At 53.0% G+C, this 18,981-nt stretch overlaps 1 protein-coding gene across 1 annotated transcript in view; it reads left to right on the top strand.

The window, feature by feature from the left end:
• The window catches only part of SMOC2 (SPARC related modular calcium binding 2), a 155,688-nt gene that overhangs the window by 3,430 nt on the left and 133,277 nt on the right, over window positions 1-18,981 (top strand).

Raw genomic sequence — 18,981 nt, 5'->3', positions numbered from 1 at the left:
CATGTGCATCTCCTTTGGGAACTGTGAAGGATAACACGACCCCTTTCCAGAATCTTGGACCCAGAGCCCCTCAGTGCGTTTCAGAATTGACGACTGGTATCTCACCCACATGGGATGGCTGGTCGAGCCCCAGGACCGTGTCTTTGTGTCAGCAGTGGATAGCACTCTCCTGGGTTCCTAGCCCAGTGCTCGCTGAAGGAGCCTTATGTGCCTGTCCCCAGGGAGGAGGATCCGAAGTCTTGAGAGTCTGTCCCAGGCCCCTGGATGCTAAGCTGGTCTACACCTCCGAAGGCAGCCGAATTACTTTTCTCCCCTCAGAGGGGTGCCCAGCCCGACCTTTGTGTAATCTTCAGGACTGGGGTCCCACCCCGCCTCCCTCACCACCTTGTGGAGGACTTCCACCCTGAGCCACCAGATGCCCTGTCGGGCAGCGTGCAGTAGAGACCTGCATTGGTCTGGGAAAGTGGGCATCAACTGTGCTGAAATGATCCTTTTCTACCCCTGAGGGTACTGTTTGTTCTGAGAGAGAAGGAAAACAGTATTTGACACGTTTGAATTCAGAGGTAAATCCAGTTGCGAGCCAGTCCATGAGCGCCTGAAGCCGCTCGGCCTGGAGCAGGACAAGGTGGCCCTTCCCTCCCCACAGTCAGGCCACGGTGCACCATGGCAGCACTGGGCAGATACGGCCATGGCGTGCCTTCTCTCCTGCGCTGGCGGCTCTGGGGACGGCCACAGAGGGGCGGCCAAGGGGAATAGATCCCAGGAGGCGTCAGCTCACAGACCTGGTACACCATGTCTAAACCAGGCACTTGGAAAGCTCAATACTGAAAAGAGCTCAGGACCATAGGATCACGTTGAGTCTCACAAGAGGGTGTGAGCATGGATGTCCCTGCTTGTGATGGCTCAGGACAGATTTCTAAGCCATTCTGCATCAGAACAAGTCCTGTGACAATGCTGAGCTGTAGGGAGCTGTGGTGTAGATGGAGGGTGGCCTAGACCTGACAGGCAGGGTGTAGGGAGGGTGTAGTGAGCTGTGGTGTAGACGGTCAGTGGCCTGGTCCTGACAGGCAGTGTAGGGAGGGTGTAGGGAGCTGTGGTGTAGACGGGCAGTGGCCTGGACCTGACAGGCAGGGTGTAGGGAGGGTGTAGGGAGCTGTGGTGTAGACGGGCAGTGGCCTGGACCTGACAGGCAGTGTAGGGAGGGTGTAGGGAGCTGTGGTGTAGACGGGCAGTGTTCTAGACCTGACAGGCAGTGTAGGGAGGGTGTAGGGAGCTGTGGTGTAGACGGGCAGTGTTCTAGACCTGACAGGCAGGGTGTAGGGAGGGTGTAGTGAGCTGTGGTGTTGACGGGCAGTGGTCTGGACCTGACAGGCAGTGTAGGGAGGGTGTAGGGAGCTGTGGTGTAGACAGGCAGTGTTCTAGACCTGACAGGCAGGGTGTAGGGAGGGTGTAGTGAGCTGTGGTGTAGACGGTCAGTGGCCTGGTCCTGACAGGCAAGGCATAGGGAGGGTGTAGAGAGCTGTGGTGTAGACGGGCAGTGGCCTGGACCTGACAGGCAGGGTGTAGGGAGGGTGTAGGGAGCTGTGGTGTAGAAGGGCAGTGTTCTAGACCTGAGTGCAGGATGTAGGGAGGGTGTAGGGAGCTGTGGTGTAGACGGGCAGTGGCCTGGACCTGACAGGCAGGATGTAGGGAGGGTGTAGGGAGCTGTGGTGTAGACCGGCAGTGGTCTGGTGTGGTGCTAGCAGGTGGGGTGGGTCCCGGAGCGTGTGTGGTGCTGTGCTCTGAGTTAAGCGATCCCTGGTTCCACGTGTGTGAGACACAAACTCATGGTGGTGGCTTCGCGTTAGGCCTGTGACTCGGGCAGAGGACTGAGTGGTGCTTGGTATGAGTGCTTCACCTGCAGAAGATGCAGCTGCCAGGACGCTCCCAGGGTGGCCTGGGGATGGCCAGGTCCATCGCTGTTCCCTGTCCCACCCAGGACGCTCCCTGGGTGGCCTGGGGATGGCCAGGTCCATCGCTGTTCCCTGTCCCACCTCTGAGTGTTGGTATCAGTTCACAGATCCGGGTCTCACCTGCGTCCCACGGAAGGAGCACCTCGGAACCCGAGTTGGTGTTTGCTGGACCCTGACTTCATGTGGCTGAAAAGCAGTTGAAAACCAACTCCAGCCAGGCTGAGAATGAAAAGGAAAAGACGGCCATAAAACACAGTGAAACCAAGTAAAATGCTACCTGACGTTTGTAGTTTTAGGGTTAAAAAAAGATTAAGTGGGATGTTCCAGGTCGCTGTCGGGCCAGACTCCATGAGCCCCTCGGCACAGGCGCCGCGTGGTGGCGGCCAGGCTTCTTTAGCATGACGGTGTGACTCGGCCACAGCCAAGGGTGTCTTCGAGACCAGGCACAGGGTGGGTGCGCTCACAGCCCTGGCGACCATCTCCTTGGTCATTCCTTTCCTTCCTTTCTCTCTTACGCTTCTGCCCAAATTGCACAGGGCGCCTCTCCCTCCTCCTCATGCCAGGGTGGCGTTCTCTTCCCTGATCTACTTCAGCAGGACCTGAAATTCCACAAGGGCTCTTGGTTTCAAGTCTTCAACACATTCAGTTCCCCTCTGTTGACTGGGCCTCTTTGGTCCTCCAACACCCAGCTTGGGGCACGGACCCCACTCACGCGTAGCTCCCAAGCCGAGGGCAGCTTCGTGGGAGTGGAGGTATGGACTCCGGTGACATGAGGACTCACAGAGCCCCAGGTGCTGGGCAGGAAGTAGCGGTCCTGGGTACCTGCGGTTGGCATTTGGAAGCTTCCAGGACATCTGATAGGACTCTTCCTCATGGGTGCTCTCAGCCTGCTGGGTGGCAGCCGCTTCACAAAGAATAAGTCCATCAGTTTCCTGACAAAAAGCAAATAAAATATACAAGGAGAAACCCCAGCTATCATATCTAAGCTGACCTCGTCCTAGTTGGGGAAGTGCTGTGGTATCTAAGATGACCTTGTCCCAGGTGGGAAGGTGCTGTGGTATCTAAGATGACCTTATCCTGGGTGGGAAAGTGCTGTGGTACCTAAGATGACTTTGTCCTAGGTGGGAAAGTGCTGTGGTATCTAAGATGACCTTGTCCCAGGTGAGAAGGTGCTGTGGTATCTAAGATGACCTTGTCCTAGGTGGGAAAGTGCTATGGTATCTAAGATGACCTTGTCCTTGGTGGGAAAGTGCTGTAGTATCTAAGATGACCTTGTCCTAGGTGGGAAAGTGCTGTAGTATCTAAGATGACCTTGTCCTAGGTGGGAAAGTGCTGTAGTATCTAAGATGACCTTGTCCTAGGTGGGAAAGTGCTGTGGTATCTAAGATGACCTTATCCTGGGTGGGAAAGTGCTGTGGTACCTAAGATGACTTTGTCCTAGGTGGGAAAGTGCTGTTGTATCTAAGATGACCTTGACCTATGTGAGAAAGTGCTGTGTTTCTATGGTGACCTTGTCCTGGGTGGGAAAGTGCTATGGTATCTAAGATGATCTTGTCCCTGGTGGGAATGTGCTGTGGTATCTAAGATGACCTTGACCCAAGTGAGAAAGTGCTGTGTTTCTATGATGACCTTGTCCTGGGTAGGAAAGTTCTGTGGTATCTAAGATGACCTTGTCCTGGGTGGGAAAGTGCTGTGGTATCTAAGATGACCTTGACCTAGGTGAGAAAGTGCTGTGGTATCTAAGATGACCTTGTCCTAGGTGGGAAAGTGCTGTGGTACCTAAGATGACCTCATCCTAGGTGGGACAGTGCTGTGGTACCTAAGATGACCTCGTCCTAGGTGGGACAGTGCTGTGGTACCTAAGATGACCTCGTCCTAGGTGGGAAAGTGCTGTGGTACCTAAGATGACCTTGTCCTAGGTGGGACAGTGCTGTGGTACCTAAGATGACCTCGTCCTAGGTGGGAAAGTGCTGTGGTATCTAAGATGACCTTGTCCTAGGTGGGAAAGTGCTGTGGTATCTAAGATGACCTTGACCTATGTGAGAAAGTGCTGTGGTATCTAAGATGACCTTGTCCTAGGTGGGAAAGTGCTGTGGTACCTAAGATGACCTTGTCCTAGGTGGGAAAGTGCTGTGGTATCTAAGATGACCTTGACCCAAGTGAGAAAGTGCTGTGTTTCTATGATGACCTTGTCCTGGGTAGGAAAGTTCTGTGGTATCTAAGATGACCTTGTCCTGGGTGGGAAAGTGCTGTGGTATCTAAGATGATCTTGTCCTAGGTGGGAAAGTGCTATGGTATCTAAGATGACCTTAACTGCGTGAGAAAGTGCTGTGGTATCTAAGATGACCTTGACCTAGGTGGGAAAGTGCTGTGGTATCTAAGATGACCTTGACCTATGTGAGAAAGTGCTGTGGTATCTAAGATGACCTTGTCCTAGGTGGGAAAGTGCTGTTGTATCTAAGATGACCTTGACCTATGTGAGAAAGTGCTGTGGTATCTAAGATGACCTTGTCCTAGGTGGGAAAGTGCTGTGGTATCTAAGATGACCTGTGCTAGGTGGGAAAGTGCTGCGGTACCTAAGATGACCTCATCCTAGGTGGGACAGTGCTGTGGTATCTAAGATGATGTTGTCTTTGGTGGGAAACTGCAGTGGTACCAAACTGGCCTTGTCCTAATTGGGGTGTTTTCTGTATTCTTCCTTCTGTTCATTTACCCAGGCACTAGAGACAAGTGGATCAGCCCTCTGTCCCAGTCAGTGTACTGGTAGCATTGATTTCTTTTGAGATTAAGAGCTTTTCCTGACCTCCTAAGGTGGTGTAGGCCCTTGTCAGCACAGAGATACCAGTCCACATGGTGGCCACTTTACTAGGCCAGGGCAAGACTGCCCAGCACTGACTGCAGATCAGCCACTGCCTGACTCTGCTGCGGAGAGCTGGAGAAGAACTGATAGGATTCTCTGGGATGCGCTGGTGAAGCCAGCCCTGAGCAGCTGAGGTGTCTGCGTGCTGGTGCCAGCAGCTGCTGAGCATTGCTGCCCGCAGGAGGCTCAGGCAAGGGTGTCTCTGGTTGTTCTTTCTGGTTGTTCTTTGCACTCATCTCTGAGCACCCTGGGCTGGCACTTAAGACTTGGTGCGAAGCTGAAGGGACTCAAACGCCTGAAGCACTCTGAGCAGCAATGGCAACGTGCTCTGTTAAAGAAGGACAGGTCGTTCTCACTCTGAGGGCGCTCTTCACTTTAGGGTGGTGAGGTGACGCCACCTCAGTGGTGCCCAGCTGCACTGAGCCTCTCCATGGCAGTATCGCAGCGTGCTCCGTCGTAGCTCCCACACACCACCCAGACCCAGCCTGCGTCGGGATGGTGCCAAGTCCCCTTCCCTTCCTCTGCCCAGCCCTGGACGCTTCTGTTCACTCGTGGGTATGCCCATGGACAGGCCTTGCGCTGCTGTGATTCCTCGTACCACCCGGCAGAATGTATAGTTCAAAAGTTGTGTCCTGGGCCCTGCCCGTGCCTCCCTCTCCTTTGCAGGGGCCATTGGGCTGCTTCCTTGCATCAGACTTCACAGGATCCAGTTGCCACCATTCACAGGAGGCGATCACTTTGAACAGGAAGTAGGACTTTCAAAACGATGATGGAAATTCCATCTGTGCTCCTGATTTAAAAAAAAATTCCAGAAATTTGAAATTAATTATAATTAAGCAGAATTCAGTGTTTTGTTCACTTGGTGGTAGATATTGAATTCGTTCCACATAGGATGCGGGTGTGTGTTTTTAAACATACCAATAAAATTAATTTTAAAAATTGACTTTTGAGAAAAACCCATTAGTGTCTTTGCATTCGGTGGTGGCTGGTGGGCCCAGGACTGTCCATGTGTGGCCTTATAACTGGGGCTGAGGTTCGGGGGAGCCACTCCCCACCGTGAGCCCCTCTGGGGCCTCCCTGGGGACCCTCCGGGCACTGCAGTACTGCGAGGAGCATGCTGTGCTGCTCCTCCTGCTTTTATGCCAGGAACAACCACGGGCAGCATTTCCACAAGCCCACTTTCCAGGGCGCTTCCTTCTGCCTGGGAGTGGGCAGCACCTGGGGCGAGGCGATAGCATGCCAGCCCTGCCACCCCCCGAGGACCTGCCCTGTGTCTGCCTGCCCCCATTCAGGTCAGCACGCAGCCATTGCACCCTCCTCCAGACGTGCCCTGTTATCAGGAGGGAGGGAAGAGGAAGCGACGGAGAGGAGAGGAGTAAATCAGAGAGTGAAGGTGGATTCTGCTTGTTGTCAAAGCGAAGTGAGGCCTGTGACATCCGGCATGTCGTCTGCACACGAAGGCTTAAACACTGGAGGACAGTCGATAGACATACTGCCTGCTCCCTTTTGGCATGCAGTGACATCTGTCACGGGGAGCTCTTGGTGGACCGTGGGCAGAGAGACCAGCAGGAACGCTGGGAGGACCCCTGTTGCAGCTCAGGCTGGGAATCACATCTTGCTAAAAAGTTGCCTCTTGGTAAATCAGCAAGATTTGACACCACCTGTTTCCCAAGGGCTGTTGTTCAGGTTTTTGAAGGGGCTCAGGACACACAGGGCCCCATTCCCCTGACCCCCCCACAGTGCTGGAGTGCTTTGCTGACCCCACGAGGTCCTGACAGCCCAGCTCCATGCACTTGGAGGGCTGCTTCCCGGTCTTCCTCACCGTTCTGAGCCCGAGGATTCCTGTTCCTTTCTCATCCAAGCTCCTCTTCTGTCTCTAATCAGAGCTTAAAATCCACGTCTTTGGAGCGCGCATCTCTCAACACGGACACAATACTTCAAGTGTAGTTGCCACTGATTGACAGAACACAGCCTTGAGAGATGGCGCTCATTTGTGTTTGCTGACATTTCTATGCAACTCTCTAAATCAGAGGTGCTATTAAGCCCGTCAGCCCCAGTAGTGGTTGTTAGAAAGGATTTTGAACCCAAAGGTGGAACTTTATATATTATTCCTATTGAAAGCAGATTTGCCCTTGGATTTCATTATCCTGGGTTGGAATTGTCCCTTGGTTGATGTGACGGGCTGAACACCCCGTGAAGGGCAGCCTCGATGCACACAGGGGCCGGGACTCACTCCCAGCGCTAGCACAGATGCATTTCCATTCGCTACGCTGTCATGGCCTCTGGAAGAGGCCCAGGAGGCTGGATAGGTCTGGCCCACTGGATGATGTCAAAATCTTCTTCCATAAAATGCTTAATTAGACTCCCAGGCACACATAACTGAGACTGCTACTCGAAAAGCTTACAGTAATCCCATAATTGGCCCTGCGGTTAAGGCTGTGCACTAGTTACAGAGGCACGTAGCTGCGATCCACCTGCTTCCTCCATGTGCAGAGACTACCTGGTGGAGACACCAACCTTCTTCTGAGAGAGGGAGACTGAATGGGGCCCTGTGGGGTCAGGATCAGCTGTGTCCACACCTTGCACCACTCTCCTGACATGCAGAGCTGGCTTTTTGTGCTCTCCCACACGCCGTCTCTCCTGCTGGCGGCATCCTGCCAGGTGGCCGTGCGCGCATGCCCTGGGTGTAAGCTCTCAGGTTTTGGAACCCCTCAGGGTAGGGAAAGCGGGCAGTGGCAGGACCTGAGCGTGCATGTTCGAGCGCTTTCTTCAGCAGATGCAGACATGTGCCTATGCTGATGGGTTCTTCATTCTTAACAGACTTACCTTAGGAGGGAGCTGCCAAAGTCAGGTCTTCCTTTTCACTCAGAGGTACAATCCAGTGGAGTCTGATGCATCTTGTGCTCTTGGCACCTCTTCTGCCCATCACCCTGCCTGGGCACCCGCCTGGCTCTCATGGGTGCTCTGCAATCACCTTCCTTACCCACAGGCTTCAGTCTTTCCTGACTCCACCACAGGAGGGCGCCCGAGAATGCAGAGCACACCTTCAGGGAGGGGTCCCAAGGTAGGCTTGGGGCTCCTGCCACCAGCCAAGTCCCTGCTGACTGGCCTGTTCTGCCACTTAGTGTGAGTTGAACTTTCCCATTTTAGAAATTTGACTCATGATGCAAAATGCTATATTAGGGAATTAAAAAGTCAGGACATTTTTTATTTAATGTCTCTAGTGACTTTATTTAGAAGTCGGGAAATGCCTGTTAAGTTCAGTATTACTACCCAAATAACAGATAAGAGTGAGATGTTACTGAAGCAGAGTTTTGGTTTCACGAGGAGCAGACTCAGGGATGGAGCTGGAGGTGGGGTTGTGCAGGGACCCTGAGCTCGCTAAGTCTCATGTCATTTCTTTCTGTGGCAGAGTCAATCCACTTAGTGAACTGGGCTTCTGAAAAGCAACTCCTGAAGGTTTTCATTGCTGATTTGATATTGCATTCCAGGGTTCTTCAGGGATGCACACTCGCAGAGATGTCATTTTATGATACACTGAAACCCAGAAGAACGGAACTGTAGCAAATGAACATTCCGTGCTCTGGATTCACCTTTTCTTTCCTATTGAGCCTTCTTCTCAATAAAGTCTTTGCTATGCTATATGCAAACTCTGTGGGAAGGTCAGGTGTCAGCTCCCGTTTCCTTTAGACATGTCCTTACGGGGTGTGTCCTTGTTGGACACTCCTTGGACATCTTCCCGAAGGTGCTTCCTGTCAGGTGCCTCTCACCGGCTGTGCCCTTTGGATGCACCCTTACGAGGTGCACCTGGATACGGTCTCACTAGGTGTGTTCTTACATTCTTTTTGGGGTACACTCTTTTTAGATGCTCTTATTCTTATTGGGTACTCTAGTTTAGACTCAAAAACAATTTATATTTCTTTATTCCCAAAGTTGGAGGGAAAATTCTGAAAGCCATTCTTCACCCCCACTCAGATTCACATCCCCTCCTACCCTTTTCTGGACCCTTGTTTTGACTGCTGCTTTTTAGCCAGTTTTCTTTTTAATGCAAAAGAAGTGTACCTGTGGACTGCAGTGACCTTGGTCCTGGAAGTCACCAGGCAGGGGGGGCACAGTGCTCTCTGTCTCTCTTCCTCCTGCCTCAGCTCCGGTGCTGTCCAGTCTGTTCGGATGCCTGTGGCCACTTGCTCCCGTCCTGACCCCTGTGACCTGCTCTTCTCTTCTGCTCATGCTCTGTGGTCAGGCTCCAGTGAGAACCAGCTTGTCCCCTCCCACAGGGAGAATGGAGAGGCTGAGGACCCGCCTGAGTCAGAACGACCTGGGAAGACTCGAGGAGCCACCCCAGAGCCCGACTCAGAGCCGTGTTGAACTGGCCTTGGACTTCATCACACGCACACGCTTCCGTAGTGATTTCTGGGTTTCCAGGTTCATTTGGGACACAGGCATTGCGGCAGCCTGAGTGCAGGGGCCGGAGCTCAGGTGTGGGTCTGCAGGGGGAGCTGCGACCAGCAGTGCTGCAGGTGGACGCCAGCCTCCAACTCCGGCCTCACTTAGCTTCTTTTGGGAATTTTCCTAATGCCCATCCCGAGAAATGGAAGAGGAAAAACTCCAAAACCAACAGGACCACGGGAGCCTCACCCTGCGACTCCCTGCGCTGGGAGGAGCCAGCGCCTCTAAGCTGCTCGTTGGCCCCTTGCTGAAGGGTGTGATGTGAATGGCTTGTGGTCAGGGGTCACTCTCCAGAGGTCTCACAGCCCACGGCACTTACGTGTCCTGTGACCAGGGTCCTGTCTGAGGCTGGCCAGTGTACAGGAAGACCCCAGGTGGCAGTGGGGACTGAACGTGTTGGGAGCAGGGTGCCCCAGGTCGAGTGAGGAGCTCGGGCAGAGTGGGGCAGCAGGGTGGCCAGGATGCGGGGAGGAGGGATATGTGGGAGAGAGAGGCGGACACCAGGGCTCACACAGGGAAGCAGAACAGGGCGCGTCTCCATGCCCATCAGAGTGAGTGGAATCTGCCGGCGTGTGAGCGCAGGGAGAGCCAAACAGCCAAGCGGAGCTGAGGCTGCAGGAAGCTTGAGAGGGACTGCCTGGGAGCGGCACGCGGGCCCCTGCCGGAGGTCTTTCCTCAGCAGTGAAGTTCATCTGGAGACATGGCAAAGGCCAGCCTGGACATCCTTCTGCTCCCTGAGAACTGTGAGGGAGGCTGAGCCCTCCAGCTCTGTCTTGCCAGTGTCACCTGGAGATGACAGGTGGCCCCAGGAGGAGTGTCGGGAGGAGGACGTGCTTGAACACTCAACAGAAGTGGTGTGAACCTTGGGTGGATGATTCGGGCCCTGCTCCAGGCACAGGTCCCATGGGCTGGAGAGCAGCCCCGGCCCCAGCGTGGCCCTCTGGTTGCAGGCGCCACCCAGCACCTGTGTCGGCAGAGTACACCGAGCGCAGAGGCTCGGTGACGGTGACGGCTGAGTTACAAGTGGCGCCTGAGTGACTCTCCAGCTGCAGTTTCTTAGCCCTTGCTCTGCCCACGGGTGTCTCACGATCGCACAGTGACCCAGGCTGCCATAGAGCACAGGATGCCGGTACAGTCACGTGTGGCCAGAGTCCTCTCGGAACATGGCGGGGAGCCCAGTGACACAACCTTCATGCCGCGCCGCTCGTGAGCGCTGCCGGGCACCACAGCACAGGCTCTGCCTCAGGCCGCCCTGTCCTGGGCGCCTGGGGACGCTCAGCACAGATCCCCCTGCAGGCACAACTCAGGGCGAGCACTGGAGTCAGCTAGCCTGATAGGAAGAGGCCGCTCGACTCCCTTTCGGCTTTGGGTCCTTTGCCATCTGTCCCTGGTAGAAGAGTCGCTGCAGAGGCCGCTGCTCTGCCTGCAATAACATGGCCCCTGTGGGCTGCGCCCTGTGCTCTGACAGGATTCAGCGCTGCACGGCCTCTGGACTTTCTCAGTCTCCTGGGAAGGCAGAGGGACCTGTGGTAATGGGATCCTGCAGTGTGACTCCAGGGTAAGGAGGTTCTGTGTGCGAGGACCACCCATGTCCTGGGTCCTCAGGACACCCATGGGCAGGCAGGGGGGACTGAGTGGGCTGCCTGCCCCGGGGGCCCAGCAGTCCCTGTTGTGGGTGCTGGGTCTGGCACTGGGTCTGGGCCAGCTACTGGTTCTCTCTCCTCTGCTAGAGAAGGGAAGAATGCTCACCTTGGGCTCCACCCTGTGAGCAGTCTGTCCTCGTCAGCACCCTTGATGCTACAGGACAGATGGAGGGACGTGCAGGCTCCAGTGTGGCCCTGCAGCGCTGGGAAGTGGGTGCAGGCTCACCTTGCTCTGCTGCTGTGTGTTCTGGCTTCCTCTCACACCTCCTCCAGGAGGGCATCTGGAGTGCCCTAGGTCCACTGCTCCGTGGGCGGGAGGCAGGATGCTGGGTCACTCAGTCGGGCACGTTCTGTTTGTTCTCAACTTACAATGGCTGTAAGCTGACTTACTGAGAAGAAATTAGCATAACGTTTGACATTAGCGTAGGGCAACAGTTTGCTTTTCTGGAAGCTTAACACTCTGCTCTAATAATGTTGGAATCGAGGTAATAACAGTTACTATTTCTGCAATGTTAAGCATGCTCAGGGCTCCGTTCAAAAAGGGGAGCTGGAGGGCCTCTCCATCTAACACACCCCAGCAGGGCTACTCAAATTAGCACATTTTGCAGAAGAGGAAGTTGGCACCCAGTGGCTGAGTAGCATGCCCAGGGTCATGCAGCCATTAGAGCCCCTGCCTGGGTACCTTGCTGGCTCCCTGGATTGCAGGGGAAGGGTCCAGTCACTGCACGCGTGTCAGTGAGAAGCTGAGAGCCTTGAGCCTCATTCACGGGGAGTGTCTAGAGTTGGTGGACAAACTCCTATGCGGTCATGAGATCCTCTGGTTATGGTGGAGGACTCTGGGTCAGCAGCAGGAAGTACCAGGCCGGGAGAAGCTGGAGGGATGCTTCTGCAATATCTGAAAGGAGACTCCTCAGGTGTGTGGAGCATGATGTCAGCCTCATGATCTGGGAGAGCCAACGGAAGGCCCACCCTGGCCTCCTTGCTGTGGGGGACTGAACAGCCTGAGCCTGGTGGACGAGGCCCTGCCCAGAGCAATCCCAAGTCAGTGTGGCAGGTGCAGGCTTCACTTCTCCCTGTGCTCTGGTCCCTGGTCTCTAAATCACACGGAATTGGGCTTCAATTATCTGGACTGATGATCAGTGTTTCTCTCACAGAAATATTCACTCTTTGGGGACCCTCCAAAGACACCTTTCCATTTATTATAAATAAAATGATATTGGTTTTGAGGGACAGATACTACGAAAGGTTTGCTCAGGTAAACTGCGTCTGCTCAAAATGACATCTGGTCAGCAGTCCTCACAGGAGGACTTAGACCCATGTGTGAAAGTGACCTGAGCCCCCCTCAAGTGTCACAGAGCCAGGCATGCCTGTCCTCCAACAGGTACCAGAAAGAATCACAGGGAGACCTTCTAAGACATGAAAAGAAATTTTGGAAGCAATATACAGCACAGTAGAGACATCAGACAGGGTGACAATCAGTACTGTCCAACCACACACTGCTGTCCTCATGGTGCACACACTGCTGTCCTCATGGTGCACACACTGCTGTCCTCATGGTGCAAACACACTGCTGTCCTCATGGTGCACACACTGCTGTCCTCATGGTCCACACACTGTCCTCATGGTCCACACACTGTGTCCTCATGGTCCACCCACTGCTGTCCTCATGGTCCACACACTGCTGTCCTCATGGTGCATACAATACTGTCCTCATGGTCCACACACTGCTGTCCTCATGGTCCACACACTGCTGTCTTCATTTTGCACACCCTGCCGTCCTCATTGTGCCCTCTCTGCTATCCTCATGTTACACAGTTCCGTCAGCATCCTGGGATTCTCTGGCTGCGATGCTTGCTGAACTCGTATCTTGCTGAACTCAGTTTGGTGATGTCTGCCCAGGGTGGCCTGGGATGAGCTGCGCTCCTGTCTTGTGACCAGCCCAGCAGTCCTGTTCTTCTGCATAGATGTCCCCGCTGGTGTTACTTGGTGGAAATAAGGAAAAGTGTCCAGTTCCTACGCCCCTTCCTTGCTGGTATTAGGAACACATGCACTTCAAATCAGTCACGTAAACTTTTGTGGAGCGTTTTCAGAGAACCCTCAAAGAGCAATACCTGGGCGAACTTTTAAGTGTACCCCTTTGGCCGAAGCAAGCGAGGCCTCTGGCCGCGGCTGTGCAGGTGCTCTTCCCATGTTTGGAGTAGTTGGTGCACCTCTGTGTGGTGTGCGGCATAGCGTGTGGACCAGACCTGGGCTGTGGTCGTACAGTTCCTAAGTCAGGGCACACTGTGGGAAATGAGGGAGGCTTGTTCTCATCCAGAAAGTCGGCAGACGGAAGCTCCAACGCATGGCAGGCGAGGTGGCAGCCGGGACCCTCTCCACCCCCTTCACCTGGCCTGTCACACTGGCTCTGCGCCCCTGTGTCTCCTGGGGACCTCTGCCTTCTGAAGAGGAAAAGCCCTGCTGTTTTACATCGAGGTGCAGAGCACATGGGCTCAGGCAGCAGTAGATGCCCCTGGTTCTCAGCCTTTGCCCACCTGTCACTGCCTGCCACCACCCGTCTCTGCCCGTCTTCGCCCTCCATGGCTTCTGCTGCAGCAGACAGATCAGCTGAGTCCTGGCCCTCCCTCCCTGCTGGCCTTCTGTTCTCTCCCCTCCCGCAGCCACTTTCTGGTCGCTTGTGAGATGCAGCTTCCCAGAGTCCATCGACAAGGCTGCTCCATCCAGGGGATTCCAATCCTGCTCTGTAATTCCGACCACACCCACGGCCTGAAGTTCCCGCTAAGCCAGGATGCCGTGTCCTTGGGGAAACCTCGCTTCTTGCAGTGTGGTGTTCTCGAGGCCTTGGTGGCTGCTCTAGGCAGGTGTCCTCCCAGCAGCTTCTGAGGGCGGCTGTGAGGTCCCCTCTCCTGTGTGGGAACCCCAGGCCTTGCAGGACTCTTGCCGGGGCGTCCAGGGTGGATGAAGAGGAGACGTGGAGGCCTTCGTGGGCACGGAGGTTCCTGAGACATGCAGGCGTGGGCTTTGGGCGGATGGGAGCAGCGAGAGCAGCGGCCCCGTGAGGGACGGGCCTGCGGCTCAGACACGCTATTGGCACAGCCCTTCAGGAGGTGGTTCCTTTGCCACTCTGTCATGCCACGTCCAGCTGAGGCAAGGTGTGGCCTTGGGGGACCTTCTGAGTGGATGATTGGGAGATCAAGCACCCTGAAGATCGTGACTCAAATGGCCTCTGCCACCACTGGACACCGTCGTACACGGCAGCTTGTCAGAAGGAGACCTGCCACGTTTATGTTGGATGAAAACGTGTTCCTGTTCCTGCTGGGAAGTTGAACTGGGCTCCCATTCAGCACCTGATCGGTGAGTCCCCGTGTAAGGAGGACTGTGCACCCGACTGGTGTCCTGTTCTCTCTCTTTGAAATGTGCTACTGACCCTAAGTGAACAGGGTGCTGTTGTGCCCGAGAGCCTGCCTCCTGTGGAGCTGCAGCTCCTTCTCCAGGTGAGCACCACGCAGACCATGGACACATTGGGGCCCGAGGTCACTGCTGTCTGGGCTCCAGCATTGGTGGAGTGTCTCCTTTGGATGGTGATGGAAAAAGTCACCCGCTGCGAGCGGTCTGAGTCGTTGTCACCCGCTGCAAGCAGTCTGAGTTGCTGGACGCTGATGGTTTTGAATTTTGCAATTAATGCACGAGGCACTCAGGACTAATGTCTGAATGTGCAGAAGAGGGTGGTAGGGACGGGGTGGCCCAGGGTTCTGGACGCTGCAGGTCTTCTAGGGGGTGTCCTGTGCTCACAGGAAGCAGCACCCGAGGAAGGGCCTCCTGCCCAGCCCTCCTGGGCTCTGGACGCCACTGGGTCCAGCACAGCCTGGCGGTGGCCGTCAGGTCTGCAGGCTTCCTGGAGGTGGTGGCTGGCCCGTTCCACTGCAGCACCCGCATCTCCTTCCACGCATGGCAGCACTGGGGCCAGGCCCTCCATGCTTCCATGGCCACAGTGGGCAGGACTGCCACACTCTTGAGATACACCTGGGCACTCACCTGTGGCCTGGGCACGCTGTTCCCGCTGTGAAGTGGTGACGTGTCCTCCCCGGGTGGTCACCTAGGTCACCTCGGTCTTTCTCTTTTTTGTCCAGCAGTCCTGGCATCTAAGACTCAGAAACCCACGGGCCAGGCACTGCCAGTGAAGCACGGAGCCACAGCTAGGCCTGAGGGCACACGCGCCACGGCCTCTGACGGGCGTGCGGCTGGGTGTGGTGGGAGCTCAGATTCCCTCTGACTGCTCCAGCCGGCTTCGTCCAGACGTGACGGAACACGCGCTTCTACAACAGTCTCGAATTGAGGAACCCACGTGCCAGAGGGCCAGAAGTCACCTGATGAACCAGGGAGTGGCATCGGGTGTCTGCAGAAGTGCCCGGGGAGCCCGGGAGGCCCAGCACACGTGCGTGCTGTCACCTGGCCCCGTGTGCCTTGGCCGGAGTGGACTGGAGCCCAGCAGAGGACCAGAGGTGGACTGGAGGTGTGCTGGGAGGGCAAAGCCGCATGCCGTAGGGCAGCGGGCCACAAGGTGCGCTGTGCCCCACCCCAGCAGACCGAGTGCACAGGGCCAGTCCCGCCTCGACAACGGGTCTGGCTGTCTTCCCAGCTTCCTGCTGCTTTTTAAATGTGTTCCATTTAGGTACACAGGACAGCAGAGTGCGGTTCAGCTCATTGTGCGCAGATGGAGAACAGCTTTTCCTTTCTCTGGTTGTACATGATGCAGTCACACCATTGTGTGATGTTCATGTACGTAGGGCAGTAATGTCCGTCTCATCCCATCTCTCCCACACCTATACCCTCCCCTATCCAAAGTTCCTGCATTTTTCTTTGCCCCACCTCCCGCATGATGTATCATCATCCACTTATCAGAGAAAACATTTGGCCTTTAGTTTTTTAGGATTGGCTTACTTTGCTTAGCATGATTTTCTCAGCTCTCATTTACCTGCAAATGCCATCATTTCAGTCTTCTTTAAGGCTGAATAATATTCTATTGTGTTTATATACCACAGTTTCTTTATCCATTCTTCTACCGAAGGGCATCTAAGTTGGTTCCACAGGTTAGCTATTGTGAATTAAACTGCTGTAAGCGTTGATGTGGCTGCGTCACTGTACTATGCTGATTTTAAGTCCTGTGGATATAGGCCAAGGAGTGGGATAGCTGGGTCAAATGTGGTTCCAGTCCAAGTTTTCTGAGGAATTTCCATACTGCTTTCCAAAGTGGTTGTACCAATTTGCATTCCCACCAACAATGTGTGAGTGTGCCTTTTCCCCCACATCCTTGCCAACATTTATTGTTGCTTGTATTATTGATCATTGCCATTCTGACTAGAGTGAGATGAAATCTTAGTTTTGATTTGCATTTCTCTAATTGTTAGAGATGTTGAACATTTTTTCATATATTTTTTGATCAAATGTATATCTTCTGTGAAGTGTCTGTTCGTTCCTTAGCCCATTTATTGATTGGGTTATTTGTTTTTTGGTGTTGAGTTTTTTGAGTTCTTTATATATCCTGGAGGTGAGTGCTCTGTCTGAAGTGTGTGTGGTAAAAGATTATCTCCCACTCTGTAGGCTCTCTCTTTGTGGTATTGTTTCCTTTGTTGAGCAGAAGCTTTTTAGTTTGAATTCATCCAATTTATTGAATCTTGATTTCATTTCTTGCACTTTAGGAGTCTTGTTAAGGAAATCAGGTCCTAAGCTGACGTGATGAAAATCCGGGTCTACTTTTCCTTGTATTAGGTGCAGGGTCTCTGTTCTAGTGCCTACGTCTTTGATCTACTTTGAGTTGAGTTTTGCACAGGGTGAAAGATAGAGGTTTAATTTCATTTTGCTGCATATTGATTTCCAGTTTTCCCAAGGCAATCTGTTGAAGAGGTTGTCTTTTTGATTCGTCACTTTTCGTGAAAGCTTCAACACACTTGTTCTTTCTTTCTTTCTTTTTTTTAAACTAGAAATTAGTTTTTCTGTGTGGTCTGTAGTCTCCACATGGCATTGATTTTGGCATTGATCTTGCAGCTGTTTTCTGTGGCCTTTTTTAAGATGTTTCGTACTGGGGATTGAAGTCAGGGTGCTCTGCCTCTGAGCCCCAGCCCCAACCCTTTTGCTTTTTATTCTGAGACAGGCTCCTGCTAGGTTGCTGAGGTTGCTCCAACTTGCCATCTTCCTGCTGGTCTTCTGGGTTGCTGGGAATACAGGTGTGAACCACCCGTATTTGGTAGTCTTAAAAAAAAAATAACTTTTTTGGCTTTTTTGGTAGTCTTAAAAAAAATAACTCTCTTGATTATAGAAAGCAGGCTGATCTTTGTTCTCAAGAGCAAACTTAGGACACTTTTCTTTCCCCCTGAATCTCTAGGCCCTGCACAAAGAGGTTTTCTCCACTCACCAAGATTTAGATACGATTTAAGGACACAGTCTGCACTGTGGCTCTGTTAACTGAAATAAGAACGGTTTGTGGAAGGTTCCTAAGAAGGCTTGGAGTGCAGTGGATCATATAGGAACGAATCCCTCAATTGCTTTGGAATTTAGAAAAATCATATACCTTTTTTTTTGCCAAGGAATTCTTTGCTCAATAGACCCATTTTGCACCAGGCTGGGGTAGACTGGGAAGAACCTGAGGTGCCTGCATAAGCAGGGCCTCTGAGCCTGGGACCCTGCTGGTACCTGTCTGTGGGTCCATGAGGCTATGTTTGGCTGCTTCCTGGGTGTGGACCTGGGGAGGCTCGGCCAGCCTGGACAGTGTCCGAGAAGGTGGTCGATGGCCAGGCCCTGCCTGCTGGAAGGGTGCGAGGTAGTCAGCGCCACCCCCTTGGCTGTCCTCCAAGGTCATTGCCATCTCAAGATGGGGAGAGGTCAAGAAGCAGCATCGTCCCGAATGCCTGGCTCCCAGACTCGTCAGCTGGCCAGGGGATGCTGACGGGTGCGGGTGACCCTCAGCCATGCTGTCCTCCAGCAGGTCTTCCAGACCATGCAGCTCCGTCCACGGAATTTCTCTCCTCCGAGCTTTGCCCTCAGGGTCTGGTGGCTGCTCAGCTGTGTGGGGGGAGCAGCCTGTCTTGTGATCAGAAGTCACAGAACTTCTGAAATTCCAACTGGAGAGAGGACAGGATCACAACCAAACGGACACAGTCACACTGAAATAAAAATTGTATTCTTTCCCCAAAGTGAATTTTAGTGTATGTGAAATTTATCTCAATGAAGTCATATAAAATTACAAATTTTTATATTAGATATCTCACTGAGTTTTTGGTTATTTTCCCTGCTAATCACGGATCAGTTTCCTTTTTTTTATTATTTCTTTTTTTAAAATTTATTTTTATTGTAAACAAATGGGATACATGTTGTTTTTGTTTGTACATGGAGTAACAGCATACCATTTGCATAATTATACGTTTACATAGGATAATGGTGTTTGATTCATTCTGTTATTTTTCCTTCTGCCCACTCCTCCAGCCCCTCTTTTCCCTCTATACACTCCCTCCTTCCTCCATTCTTGCCCCCCCTCCCACCCCCCATTATGTGCCATCATCCGCTTATCAGCGAGATCATTCGTCCTTTGGTTTTTTGACTTTGGCTTATCTCATTTATCATGATATTCTCCAATTTCATCCATTTACCTGCAAATGCCACATTTTACTATTCTTTATAGCTGAGTAATATTCCATTGGGGGTGTGTGTATATATATATATATATATATATATATATATATATATCACAGTTTCTTTATCCATTCGTCAATTGAGGGACATCTAGGTTGGTTCCACAGTTTGGCTATTGTGATTGAGCAGCTATGAACATTGATGTGGCTGTATCTCTGTAGTATGCTGATTTTGATTCCTTTGGGTATAGGCCAAGGAGTGGGATAGCTGGGTCAAATGGCGGGTCCATTCCAAGTTTTCTAAGGAATCTCCACACTGATTTCCAGAGTGGCTGCACCAATTTGCAGCCCCACCAGCAATGCATGAGTTATCTTTTTCCCCACATCCTCGCCAACAACTATTGCTGCTTGTATTCTTGATAATCGCTATTCTAATTGGGGTGAGATGGAAT

The sequence above is a fragment of the Sciurus vulgaris genome (assembly GCF_902686455.1).
Source record: "Sciurus vulgaris genome assembly, chromosome: 7".
NCBI lineage: Eukaryota > Metazoa > Chordata > Mammalia > Rodentia > Sciuridae > Sciurus > Sciurus vulgaris.
The sequence above is the reverse complement of the archived record's forward strand: the minus strand, read 5'-3'. Positions and strand labels throughout refer to the sequence as shown.